Raw genomic sequence first — 12,058 nt, 5'->3', positions numbered from 1 at the left:
CTAAAAATTTGTCAGTTTTATCTTTTCAAAAAACAACAACTCTTAGTTTCATTGAGTTTTTCTACTCTATTCAGTTTACTTTTGCTCTAATCTTTATTATTGCCTTCCTCCATAACTTTGGCCTTTATTTCTAGTTCCTTGAAATGTAAAGTTTGGTTGTTTTAAATCTTCCTTTTTGTTAACTTAGGTGTTTATTGCTTTAATTCTAGAATAGGCAAAATTGGTCCTTTGCAGTAATATGAAATAAGCAAAAGCCCTAGAACATCATAGGAAGATACACATTTAAGTAAATTTTCACCAGGTTGCTACTTACATATTTACTACTACTGTTTTTCCAGGCTTAAAATCCAAGAGTGTATATTTTCTGCCATATTAGGGCACAATGAAAAATATCAATTTAGACACGTTAGTAGATTTTCAATGAACAGGCTTATATTGTTTTGTCTTCACACCAAATACAGTAATTATAAGTGTTTTATTCAATAATATTATTTAGTAATTCATTTTATAAATATAGAAATTAATTTGAAGATTTCAATGATTATTAGAAGTGTTTATTTTATTCTCAGGTCACAGTAGTGTATAGTGAAAAAAAAATATACCAACCCCACCTAAAATTCCTGGCTCCAAACTCTTCTCCAAAATGGATTTTATTTTTTAACAAAATGACTGCCTATCCAAGACTGCAATATTAAATTAACAGTTGCAGTATGCATTATTCAAAAACTGTCATGATGTTGTTATTGGTAAATGTGAGTGGTGTAGATAATGATGGCTATTTTACTTAGAAGACACATCTAAGAACTTGTTTTTTAAAAGCTGAATACTTTATCAGAGAATCTTGATTATATCTAGCTCTAATTTCTAGGGATTTTTTGTTTGTTTTTTTATTTTGGGTTTTTTTCCCCTGAGCTCCATATGCCAATGAACATAATAATCCTGATCCTCAGGTTTCTAAAGGATGCACAACAGAAGCCAAGGAGCACACAACTACAAATGCCAAAGAAGTAACTCCATATCATATTCTACCTGTTAGAAAGTTTGTGTATTTGTTTTTTTTAAGATTTATTTATTTATTTTAGAGAGCAAGCGAGCAGGGGAAGGGTAAAGGAAGGGGGAGCGAGAGAATCTGGAGCAGACTCCTTGCTGAGTGTAGAGCTGACAAAGGGCTCGATTCCAAGACCCTGAGATCATGACCCAACCCAAAACCAAGAGTCAGATGCTTAATTGACTGCACCAACCAGGCACCGCTGTTAGAAAGTGTTTTTTAATAATAAATCAGAGTCAGCATTACAGGGCTTCCTTTCACTTGATTTCCACTAGAGTTTTCATTTAAGAGGGAGCTGGTAAGCAGCAGCAATGGTAATCCCAACTTTGTCTCCTTTCTTTTATTTCTTCTGCTTTATTTCTGATGCCCTCTTTCCTCACCATTATGCTGATCATCACATATCTGTAATGGTATGTCTTATATTCTTTGCTTATTGTCATATCATATTTATGTGATGGCTGGTTTTACATGTCAACTTGAGCTAAAGGACACCCAGAGAGATGGTAAACACTATTTCTGGGTGTGTCTGTGAGGGTATCTACAGAAGACAGCATTTGAATCAGTACATTAAATAAAATACATCACCCTCATAGAGGGGGATGGGCATCAGCCAGTCTGTTGAGGTCCTTAACAGAACAAAAATGTGGAGGAAGGACAAATTAGTTCTTTCTACTTGAGTTGAAAGATCCATCTTCTCCTGTCCTTGGATATCAGCACTCCTGGTTCTCAAGCAATCAGATTCATACCAAGAATTATATCACCAGTCCCCCAATTTTTCAGGCCTACAAACTTGGGCTGAATTATACCACTGGGTTCCTGGTTCTCCAGCTTGCAAACAGCAGATCATGGGGTTTTTTTACTTCCATAGCTGCATAAGCCAATTTCTATAATAAATCTCTCTCTAGATGTAGCTCTAGATATCTCTCTCCCAATATATATATATTGGGAGAACAACAAAATTTATTTATAATCTCCAAATTTACTGATATATATGTATCTTCTATTGGATCTGTTTCTCTGGAGAATCCTGACTTACACAATTTAGAAGAGACATTCTAAGGTTTTATTTCCTTGGAGAAGGATATCCAAACCATACAATCACTCTTTTTCTTGGAACTTTAGGCCATCATCTTGAAACACACTGCAAGAGCATCTTTCTACTTATTATGTATCAACATTAGGGTTCTAACCCATCCTTTCTATTCTGGTACCTTACCAGAAATATCCATAATTATCTCACACCAGAAGCAAGAGGTTGGGTTGAGGCAAGGAAGTGGTCATAAGCTAAGGATTGCATGTGGCTTCCAGAAACTAGAAAAAGCAAGGAAACTTACCGTTCCTTTAGATCCTCCAGAAAGACACAGTTCTGCAAACACCATAATGTTAGCCTAATTAGACTGATTTTAAAATTCTGAACTCCAAATTTTAATATAATACATTTATGTTAATTTGAACCAGTATGTTTGTGGTAATTTTTTATAGCAGCAATGAGACTAATACATACCTCTACCTATTTTTCCAGCTTAAAGTATAAAATACATTTATAGTTTAGAGATAGATGAATACCGACTTAAAAAATTAGCCACTCTTATACATTTATTAAAAAAATACATATCCATTTTCCATTGATATTATCTAATACTAGAAGCAAGTTGGCCAATTTATTCATATTTTTTTCAGATACTAATAGGTATTTGTAATACCCTCCATATTTTCTTTTTGAAAGCTATAACAGATAGCAGCCATTTGTAGATGACTATCCTTTTTAACAAGCTCACCACAATTTGACTTTTCTGAATAGGGTGAATTTCAACACTATTAAGAATTATAAATAAATAAACACCATATTTTCTAGAATCCCTTGCTGCTAGCATTAAGAAATGTGACTTTGATTGCACCAATCAGACATCTATGACTTTAATCCCAGTAGACTGATGTGAAGAAATAGGATGGATATGGTACATCTATTTTTTGGGTGTTGATTCCAACAACATAGTATTCAGTCTTATTTTTTTTTTTTTATAATTTCTCCATACCATATCTTCTAATTCTTTACAAAAAATCTGAGTTGAGCTCTATTAATTAAATCATGAGGATTATTTCTCTTCTTCCTTCTTAAATTCAGTATGTTTCAAATATATGGTCTCAACAACATGTGTACCACAATTACCTGGGGTTCTTTAGTAAAAATGCTGATAACCTGCCTTCTCTCAAGAACAATAAAATTAGAATTTCTTGGAGTGAATCCCAGGACTTGCTATTTACTTTTAACAACGATATCAAGAAATTCTGAGATACTCCAAAATTTGAGGACCACTGGTACAGTAATAAAATTTTACCTTTTTTTTTAGGCTTCTGGGTGTTATTTGTAATTATTTTGTAAATGTGTTTACATGCAAATATATTTATTTCAGTTATTTGAATTAATGTTAAAACAACTACATTTATAGCCTCCTTCACATTGAGAAGAGACTTTAGGATATATTTACTGTTTACTTCTCAACATTTACCTATCAACTTTTGATGAATGTATTCTGTGTTTGAAACATCTGAAAATTCTTGTATTTGTAAAAAAAATACTAATTGATGAGCTTTTTGTGTGCTATTATTTTTCCAGGTGTCAAAGAATTTTGGGGAGAATTCTTCTCATACATAATTTTATTAGTTTATGATCTTGAAACAAATTGCCAAATTTTTTTCAAAAGATAATAACATTTTATATTACTTCCAACATGGACTAAGATTAGAATGACTTATTAATTATTCTCAAATTTGCATATCTCCTTTGTAATTTTACTGACTGTTCTAGCAGGTCGAGTAAGATTTTTTTTAATTATTTCTATCAGGACATATACTAAAAGTGACATTTTGCTAAGATTAAGGAGTATTTTGAAATCATAAAGCCTGAAATACATTTTTAATCATCAAATTGCAAAGGCATAGCTCAAATTCAATTAGAATAAAAGTAAGTATAACAGGGATGCCTGGGTGGCTCAGTCAGTTAAGCGTCTGCCTTCAGCTCAGGTCATGATCCCAGGATTCTGGGATCGAGTCCAGTGTCAGGCTCCCTGCTCAGCAGGGAGTCTGCTTCTCCCTCTCCCTCTGCCTGCTGCTCCCCCTGCTTGTGCTCTCTCTCTCTCTCTCTGGCAAATAAATAAAATCTTCAAAAAAAAGTAAGTATAACATATTTCTCTTGGAAACCTGTCTTCTGGTGTTGCAAATTTTAGATAATGTTAATTCCATTTAGTCATTTCTAAGTTTTAAAACTCCCCAAAACATGGAAAACTTCCCTCTCCGTCACCCAACACATTCTATCAATTACTGAATTTTATCCTACAATGTCTTCTCTTTTTTCAATTTCCTTCATTATGCATCTAGCATTTGGACCCTCATTAACCTCTGACTTTCATTATTCCAAAAAGATTCTCTTTTCTCTAGCTTCTCTTAGCTCCAATCCATCCCAAACTGCTGACAGTGATAACTCCTTAAAGCAAAAATATAATCAGCTTACTTCCCCCTCCTAAGAATATGCAATGCTTTACAGTAGTGTGTAAAATAACACTACAAATCCAAAACATAGCTTCCATATTTGACTGTAGTTCCCGTTTTTAGACAGATGGTAAGTTTCATTTCTCCACTATTTCTCTGTACCTTTTGTCCTAAGTTTATAAAATCCATTAGTATCAAAGAAAAGTCCAGAGATGAGGAAATTCAAAGAAGATTTAACATTAAAGTAAAGCTGAATTTGTATTGAAAACACCCTCCTAAGATCAGGATGTGATCATCCTACCTATAAGCAACCCTGATAAATAAAAAACAAACTATAGAAAATAATTATTTTTCCAGAGAAAAGTTTTGTGCATGGTACCTTAAACCATCATAATCCATCTATTCTATATACTCTATTTATTTAAAAATACTCTCTTTGAGATTTTCTTTTTGCAGAGGTTAGCTTGGTCTGTTTGCCCTGATATAATTTGATTTGATTTACTAAGACCCCTTCCCTGCATTTTATCCCAAGCAAGTGGAAATGGATGAATATGTGGAGAGGGGGCATTTTAGGGGGAACTGCTTGTAGTTTGGTATGGAATAGTGAGAAGCACTGGTGATTAAGCTAGAATTGCATTTTAGTTATAAATGAGGACTTGGTCTTGTGGTAAAGGAAATGTTTCCAAATATTTTAATCCAGAGGATGACATGATGAATTTTTAATTTAGAAAGATTACTCTGGGATTTATATGGAGAATAAATTGATAGGGATTTGAATATATTCATGGGCATGAGTTAGGAGGTTCTTAAAATACATAATAGAAAATGCGGTCCAGGAAAATGGAAACAGTTGTAAAATAGAGACAATATACTATAGGAAGGAATTACACACACACACACACACACACACACACACCACAGTTGGCTTTGTTAAATAACATTAGCAGAGAAATTAACAAATTGCCATTTTGCTAATCAAATCTCTATATGACCTATCAATAATAACACTAGACTCTGAGAAATAGAAATCTCTTTCCTAATATCTTAATTTCTGGATGTCTCTGCCTCAGTCTCAGCTTCCAAATTTGGGGGGCTTTCACCTAATACATTCTCAAAAGTGTAATTTATTTCATACTTCATAGTCATTGACTAAAATAGGATAATCGAGTGAAGATATAAAGAAGAAACCACCTCGCTCAGGTTTATATATATTTTAATTTTAATTCAAGTTCAATATTAACATTTTAAATGTAATTAGTTTTTTAAACAATGTGAGATATTTTACATGCTTCTTTCTTTTTGTACTAAGTCTAGGAAATATGGTGTAGAGACATCAGTAACAAGTAATTAGACATGAACTAGTTCTCCTTAATTATCTAAGCCAGAGGATTTTAATATTGGTTATAACTGAAAATTTTATAGCAAAGATGGCCTGCTATTGAACACTAATGGGCTTTTCAATTCATCTATCAGCAGAGTAAAATTGTAAAAAATTATGACTTATCATTGCAAGGCCACAACACATGACTCACAAGAGCCACAGCTACGCTTCTTTCTTACTAGAAAAAATTGAGCTAGCCACCCTGAACAATCTCAAAAGAGTCCTTTATCTCCAGGTATGTTTTTCAGACAATAATATTTGGACCTTTATTCTTTTTTCCCTTCCAGCCATATCATGAACTAGATTTTCAAGGAAAAGTGCTAACATGTAATTTTTATTTTTATATTTTTTAATAATCAATAAATATTTGTCTGGGACTGTCTTAGTTACTTACAGGAAGTAAATCAAGCTACTTAGAAAAAGAAGTTATAAAAACAACTCATAATGATAAAATATGCAATATCTGAAATGAAAAAAAATACTGGAAAGATTAGAGCAGATTAGGCCCTTTGGAGAAAAATTAGTGAAATTTAAAACATAGCAATAACAACTATCAAAAAAAATCACAGATAGGGAAAAGATTGAAAAAGAAAACAAACCTCTGTAAGTTGGGGAAAATATTAAATGTCTTACATATATTAGGAGTTCAAAAAGAAAAGGGGGGATGGGGAGGGATAAAATAAACATTTTTTTAAAGATTTTGTTTATTTATTTGACAGAGAGAGAGAGCACATGCATGAGTGGGGGTAGCGGGGGATAGAGGGAAAGGGAGAAGCAGACTCCCCACTGAGCAGGGAACCCCATGTGGGGCTTGATCCCAGGACCCTGAGGTCATAACTTGAGTTGAAGGCAGATGCTTAACTGATGGAGCCACCCAGGTACCCCAAAATATTTAAAGAAATAATTTCCAAGTATTTTCCAAATTTGATGAAAACTATGAATCCACAGATTCAAGAAATGCAATGAACCCTAGGCAGAATAAAAACAAAGAAATCATACCGAGAAATAGTATAATGAAATTGCTTAAAGCCAGTGAAAAAGGAAATTTTATGAGTCAGTGAAAACAAGTGCATTTCATTCAAAGGAACAAAGATAGTAATGACAGCAGACAATTTCTGAGAAATATGGTAGTGTTAAGTCAATAGAATACCATCAATACTCAGAAAAAATCTTTCAAAAATGTGTAAAATATATTTTCACACAAACAGTAGATGAGAGATAGTAGACAATCACTATAAGAAATATTAAATTAATTCTTCAAGGAATAGAAGAATGATCCCAGATGGAAAAGTAGACCTAAATAAAGGAATGAGTAACAGAGGAAATGATAAATTTGGGCGTAAACATAAAATATATTTTTCTCATTTATCAATTTATTTAAAAGATAATTAAAATTGTTTAAAAAAACAATAACTCTGGAGTGGATTATCTCAAATCCACACTCTAGCGACCCAGAAGAATTAAAGAAGTGCCCATTTCCAGTTATAAGTACTATATATTTCCTTCAATTTCTACTTCCCTACACAGATATGCCTACCAGTTTAAAATATATATATGAATCTTCTAAAAGATAGGATAAAACAATCTTCTAGGATACATAGTTATCTTCAGAAGTAGACTCAGGTATGTCATAAATGTTGAAACTATCTGACAAGGAATTCATAGATGATATATTTAAACTGGTTATCAATATTCAGATTAAAATGGGCATGTTTTAAACATACCAGTTAAAAGAAACATTTTCTGTCTTTTAAAGCAAGACACAAGGGTGCGTTGGTGGCTCAGTCGGTTAAGCATCTGCCTTTGGCTCAGGTCATGATCCCAGGGTTCTGGGATGGAGTCCCATATCAGGCTCCCTGCTTGGCAGGGAGCCTGCCTCTCCCTCTGCCTGCCACTCCCCCTGCTTCTGCTCTCTCTCTCTCTCTCTCTCTCTCTGTCAAATAAATAAAATCTTTAAAGAAAATAAAAAATAAATAAAATAAAGCAAGACACAACTACCTATTGTATGCAATCAATCAAATATACATGTAAAGACATATACAGCTTAAAAGTAAATGGATGAAAAGAATATACATTGAAAACAAAACAAAATTAGAGGACATTCTACAAAATAACTGACTAGTATGTTTCAAAAATATTGAAGAGTAGAACAACTAGGAAACATTATGGAACATTCTGCAGTGAGGAACACCAAGGAATATGAAATCTAAATGACATGTGTGATCTGGGTTTGATTCCAGGATAGGAAAACACCATCAATTAAAAAAACCTGCTGAAATCCAAATAAAGTTGTAGTTTGGTTATAATGCTGGACTGACATTATTATTATTATTATTATTATTATTATTATTTTAGTTTTGGTAATTGTACTTTGGATATGTAAGTTATTTGAATTGAGGGAAGGTAGGTGAAGGATATGTGGGAACTCTCTGTACTATTTCTGCAACACTTCAATAAATCTTAAATTATTTCAAGGAAACATTAAAAAATTAGAAAATGTAGGCAGGTCCATGGAAACAAAAAGGAATTTCTTTTTCATGGATGAAAACTTAATCCTGGCTTAGATTTTTACTTTATATTTCTTTCTATGAGTAGTTCTTCATGTATAGTACATATAGTATTGTAATATGGTAATAATATTGATAGTATGATGATGTTCAAAAGTAAAATAACTGATCACTTGAATCTTTGCTTAATGAAAACCCCAGTAATGCTTTTTCCTTAAGATCACAGTATTGTTCTGAATAGCATGAAACTTTGTCAATAAAACCAGAAACAATTCCTTCCTACTTTTGGTTACTGTCAACATACAATCTTGAGTAAACAAAGTATATATGCTGTGATCCTTGCTCCAATTTTAATGTCCTACTGACTTAGGAATTTTGTATTTCTATATGGAAGAAGAAATTGTTACTCTGTGACTATATGCATGTATACTGAGGTGTCAAATTATGGATAGAATGGGAATATTAGATTTTGAAAAAAGTAAGGTGGGATAGTTTTCAAACTTATCTGTATATCACAGTAACCTGGGGAGGATTTGAAAATGGTGTATTCCATGATCCCACACCCAAAGATTCTTGTTCACTAAAACTGAATTGATACAAGGGAATATGTATATTTAACATTCACCAGGTGATTTTGATAAAGACCATCACTGTCTGAGTAGCAATGTCAAAAACCAAACTTCCAAAAAGTGACTCTTAATAATATAGCACAGAATAATAAAAATCAGAAAGCTTTGAAGTCAGGAAACCATAACACATATTTCTGCAAGCAGTGCCTTGGGGAGTTTCTAGGCTTCTAAAACCCATTTTTCTTACCTAAAAAAAAACCAGGATAGCTATACATATATACTGTTTAATGTTATAATTATTAGAACAATGTAAGTATGCCATGTTCCTGACACATAGCCAATGCTCTGTAAGTGATGAAATCCCAGTTCTTCATTCAAACACAGCTACTTATGAGTCATTATAACAAGATTCATAAGACTGTTATGTACTACCACCCTTCAAAACAAAGTATACAAGGATAACCACACACATATGAGATGCTTCAAAACTTGTTAGTTAATGGCCATTTAAAGAATATGACTTTTCACTGACAGAGAGTAACAGAATAGGGTAGTCCAGAAGAAAGAGAAGAGGATTCATGAGCTTCTATTACTTCATCTCCTGTGGGAAGATATTGACATTTTATAAAGTGTGGGAGTATGCTCTTAAAAAGCATAAATATTATCATGTAATTTATATTATAAATAGAAAGTATTCCTTTGATATTTCAAACAAGAGAAATTAAGCCCTGATGTACAAAATCTTCTAGACTAGAATTGTTGAGAAGAAACTACCCTCTCAGAAGCAAATCAGGGTATTGTGGTAGAAGGGATACATTAGAATTTTTAGGACAAGGGTAAGATTTTTCTATTTATTAAAAAAGACTATAACCTCAAAAATTTAAGAAAAACTGATGAATTGATGATATTGTACAGTCTGGAGACTGTCACTAATTATATGCTTTTGACAGAAAGGTTTGATGTTTTTGAGCTTCAGTGATATCCTTATTAAAACTTGAAGGTTAGGGGCACCTGGGTGGCTCAGTCAGTTAAGCATCTGCCTTTGGCTCAGGACCAGGGCCCTGGGATCAAGCCCCGTTTTGGGCTCCCAGCTCAGCTGGTAGTCTGCTTGTCTCTCTCCCTCTGCCCTCCCCTCCCACTCTTACGTTCTTTCTTGCTCACTCTCAAATAAATAAAATCTTTAAAAAATAATATAAAATAAAATAAAATTAGAAGATTAGATGTAATTAATAATATTGCCAGGTATTAATAATTATTATATGTTAAAATATATTGATATAATTTTAAATGTAAATATTTTATCCATTTCATACCCAAACATAAAAATAAAAATATTTAGATATATAATACATATAAAATAAATATATATGTATACATGGAATATACAGATCTTCTTGATACATGTGTTTGCTTTAGCAATTAATAAAACATGTGCTAAGCTGAAATACTTTTGAGGACAGAGTTGACTCCTTCCTTTCTTTACCTTTGTTACTGTAGTTGGATGAATATATAAATAGATAAACCTGGGTTATCAACATTATCTTATAATTATTTTTACTTGTATATTAACATTTTACTTTTTCAGGTCCTGCATCAGTCATTTGATTCCTTAGTTGGTTTCTATGTTTGATAGTACCCTTGGTACTAAATTAAAAGCACAAATGACAAAAATCTAACTGCCCCCAACAAATACATATGTAAAAGAAACCAAAAATCTCAAGATTAATCACAAAGAGATATTCATATGTGTACAGAGATGAGCTTTTGTCTAAGATTTTATTAAGAATGAAAATCCTTTAAAACTTGATAGCTTTGAGGCGGCTGGGTAGCTCAGTCGGTAAGCAACTGCCTTCAGCTCAGGTCATGATCTCAGGGTCCTGGGATCGAGCCCCACATCGGGCTCCCTGCTCAGCAGGAAGCCTGCTTCTCCCTCTCCCACTCCCCCTGCTTGTGTTCCCTCTCTCGCTGTCTCGCTCTCTGTCAAATAAATAAAATCTTTAAAAAAAATTTAAAAAAATAAAACTTGATAGCTTTACAAGCACTAAAAGAATAAAACTTTCCTTGAAAACCACTTAGTTTCCTTATACATGGTGATAACTTCTTTTAGTGGCAACTAAGAATAATATACTATGGATAATATACCATTTTTTAAGTGGCGAAATACTAATTAATGTATGCTTCTGTAGAGGGAGAGCAGAAAGCTGGAAATTTCTAAGAATCAGAAGTAAAAGGGCAACAGGCTTTAGGGCTTTTCTATTAGTATTAATATAGAGAAAAATATAACAATATAAAAACTTTAATTATTTACCACAGGAAGTTTTTGTTTTCTTTGTTTTGTTCTGCATTTTTCTATGGTATCTTTCTTTGTTAGTTCGAATTCACTATTGTACTAAGACCTACAGTAATCTATCTTTATTTTTATTTATTTATTTTTTTAAAAGATTATTTATTTATTTATTTGACAAAGAGAGACAGCAAGAGAGGGAACACAAGCAGGGGGAGTGGGAGAGGAAGAAGCAGACTTCCCGCGGAGCAGGGAGCCCAATGCGGGGCTCGATCCCAGGACCTCGGGATCATGACCTGAGCTGAAGGCAGACCCCTAATGACTGAGCCACCCAGGCACCCCTACAGTAATCTATTTTTTAAAAAAATATTCTATATATTTCCCGGAAGTGAGGCATTTATGTGATTAGAAAATACCTTCCTTCCTGGAATAGAAATATGATATAAATGCACTGTTATCCTTGTAGTGTTAAAAGAGAAAAGGTTAGTGATGGTTTGAAGACTCAGGAGACGATGCCATTATATCATGAGAATTGCACATAGGGAGATAAACCTTTTCAAATAGCAAAATCAGATATTAAATCTCTAAAATTTCACTTTCTTCTGTACCTACTTGTAAGCAAAACAAAACATAAAGCAATTTGAGTACTTTCTACTCTGTACTACAAATTTCATGAGAGTTATTTGTTTTAATCCTTATTTTTGTCTATAAAACAATAATTTTCCACCTTAGACAAAGGAAAAGCTCTTATATATTTCAAGATACTGTTCTTGAGTTAAT

The sequence above is a fragment of the Callorhinus ursinus genome, unplaced genomic scaffold (assembly GCF_003265705.2).
Source record: "Callorhinus ursinus isolate GAN/ISIS: 27379988/994484 unplaced genomic scaffold, GSC_fseal_2.0 scaffold14, whole genome shotgun sequence".
In the NCBI taxonomy this organism is placed as follows: domain Eukaryota; kingdom Metazoa; phylum Chordata; class Mammalia; order Carnivora; family Otariidae; genus Callorhinus; species Callorhinus ursinus.
The sequence above is the reverse complement of the archived record's forward strand: the minus strand, read 5'-3'. Positions refer to the sequence as shown.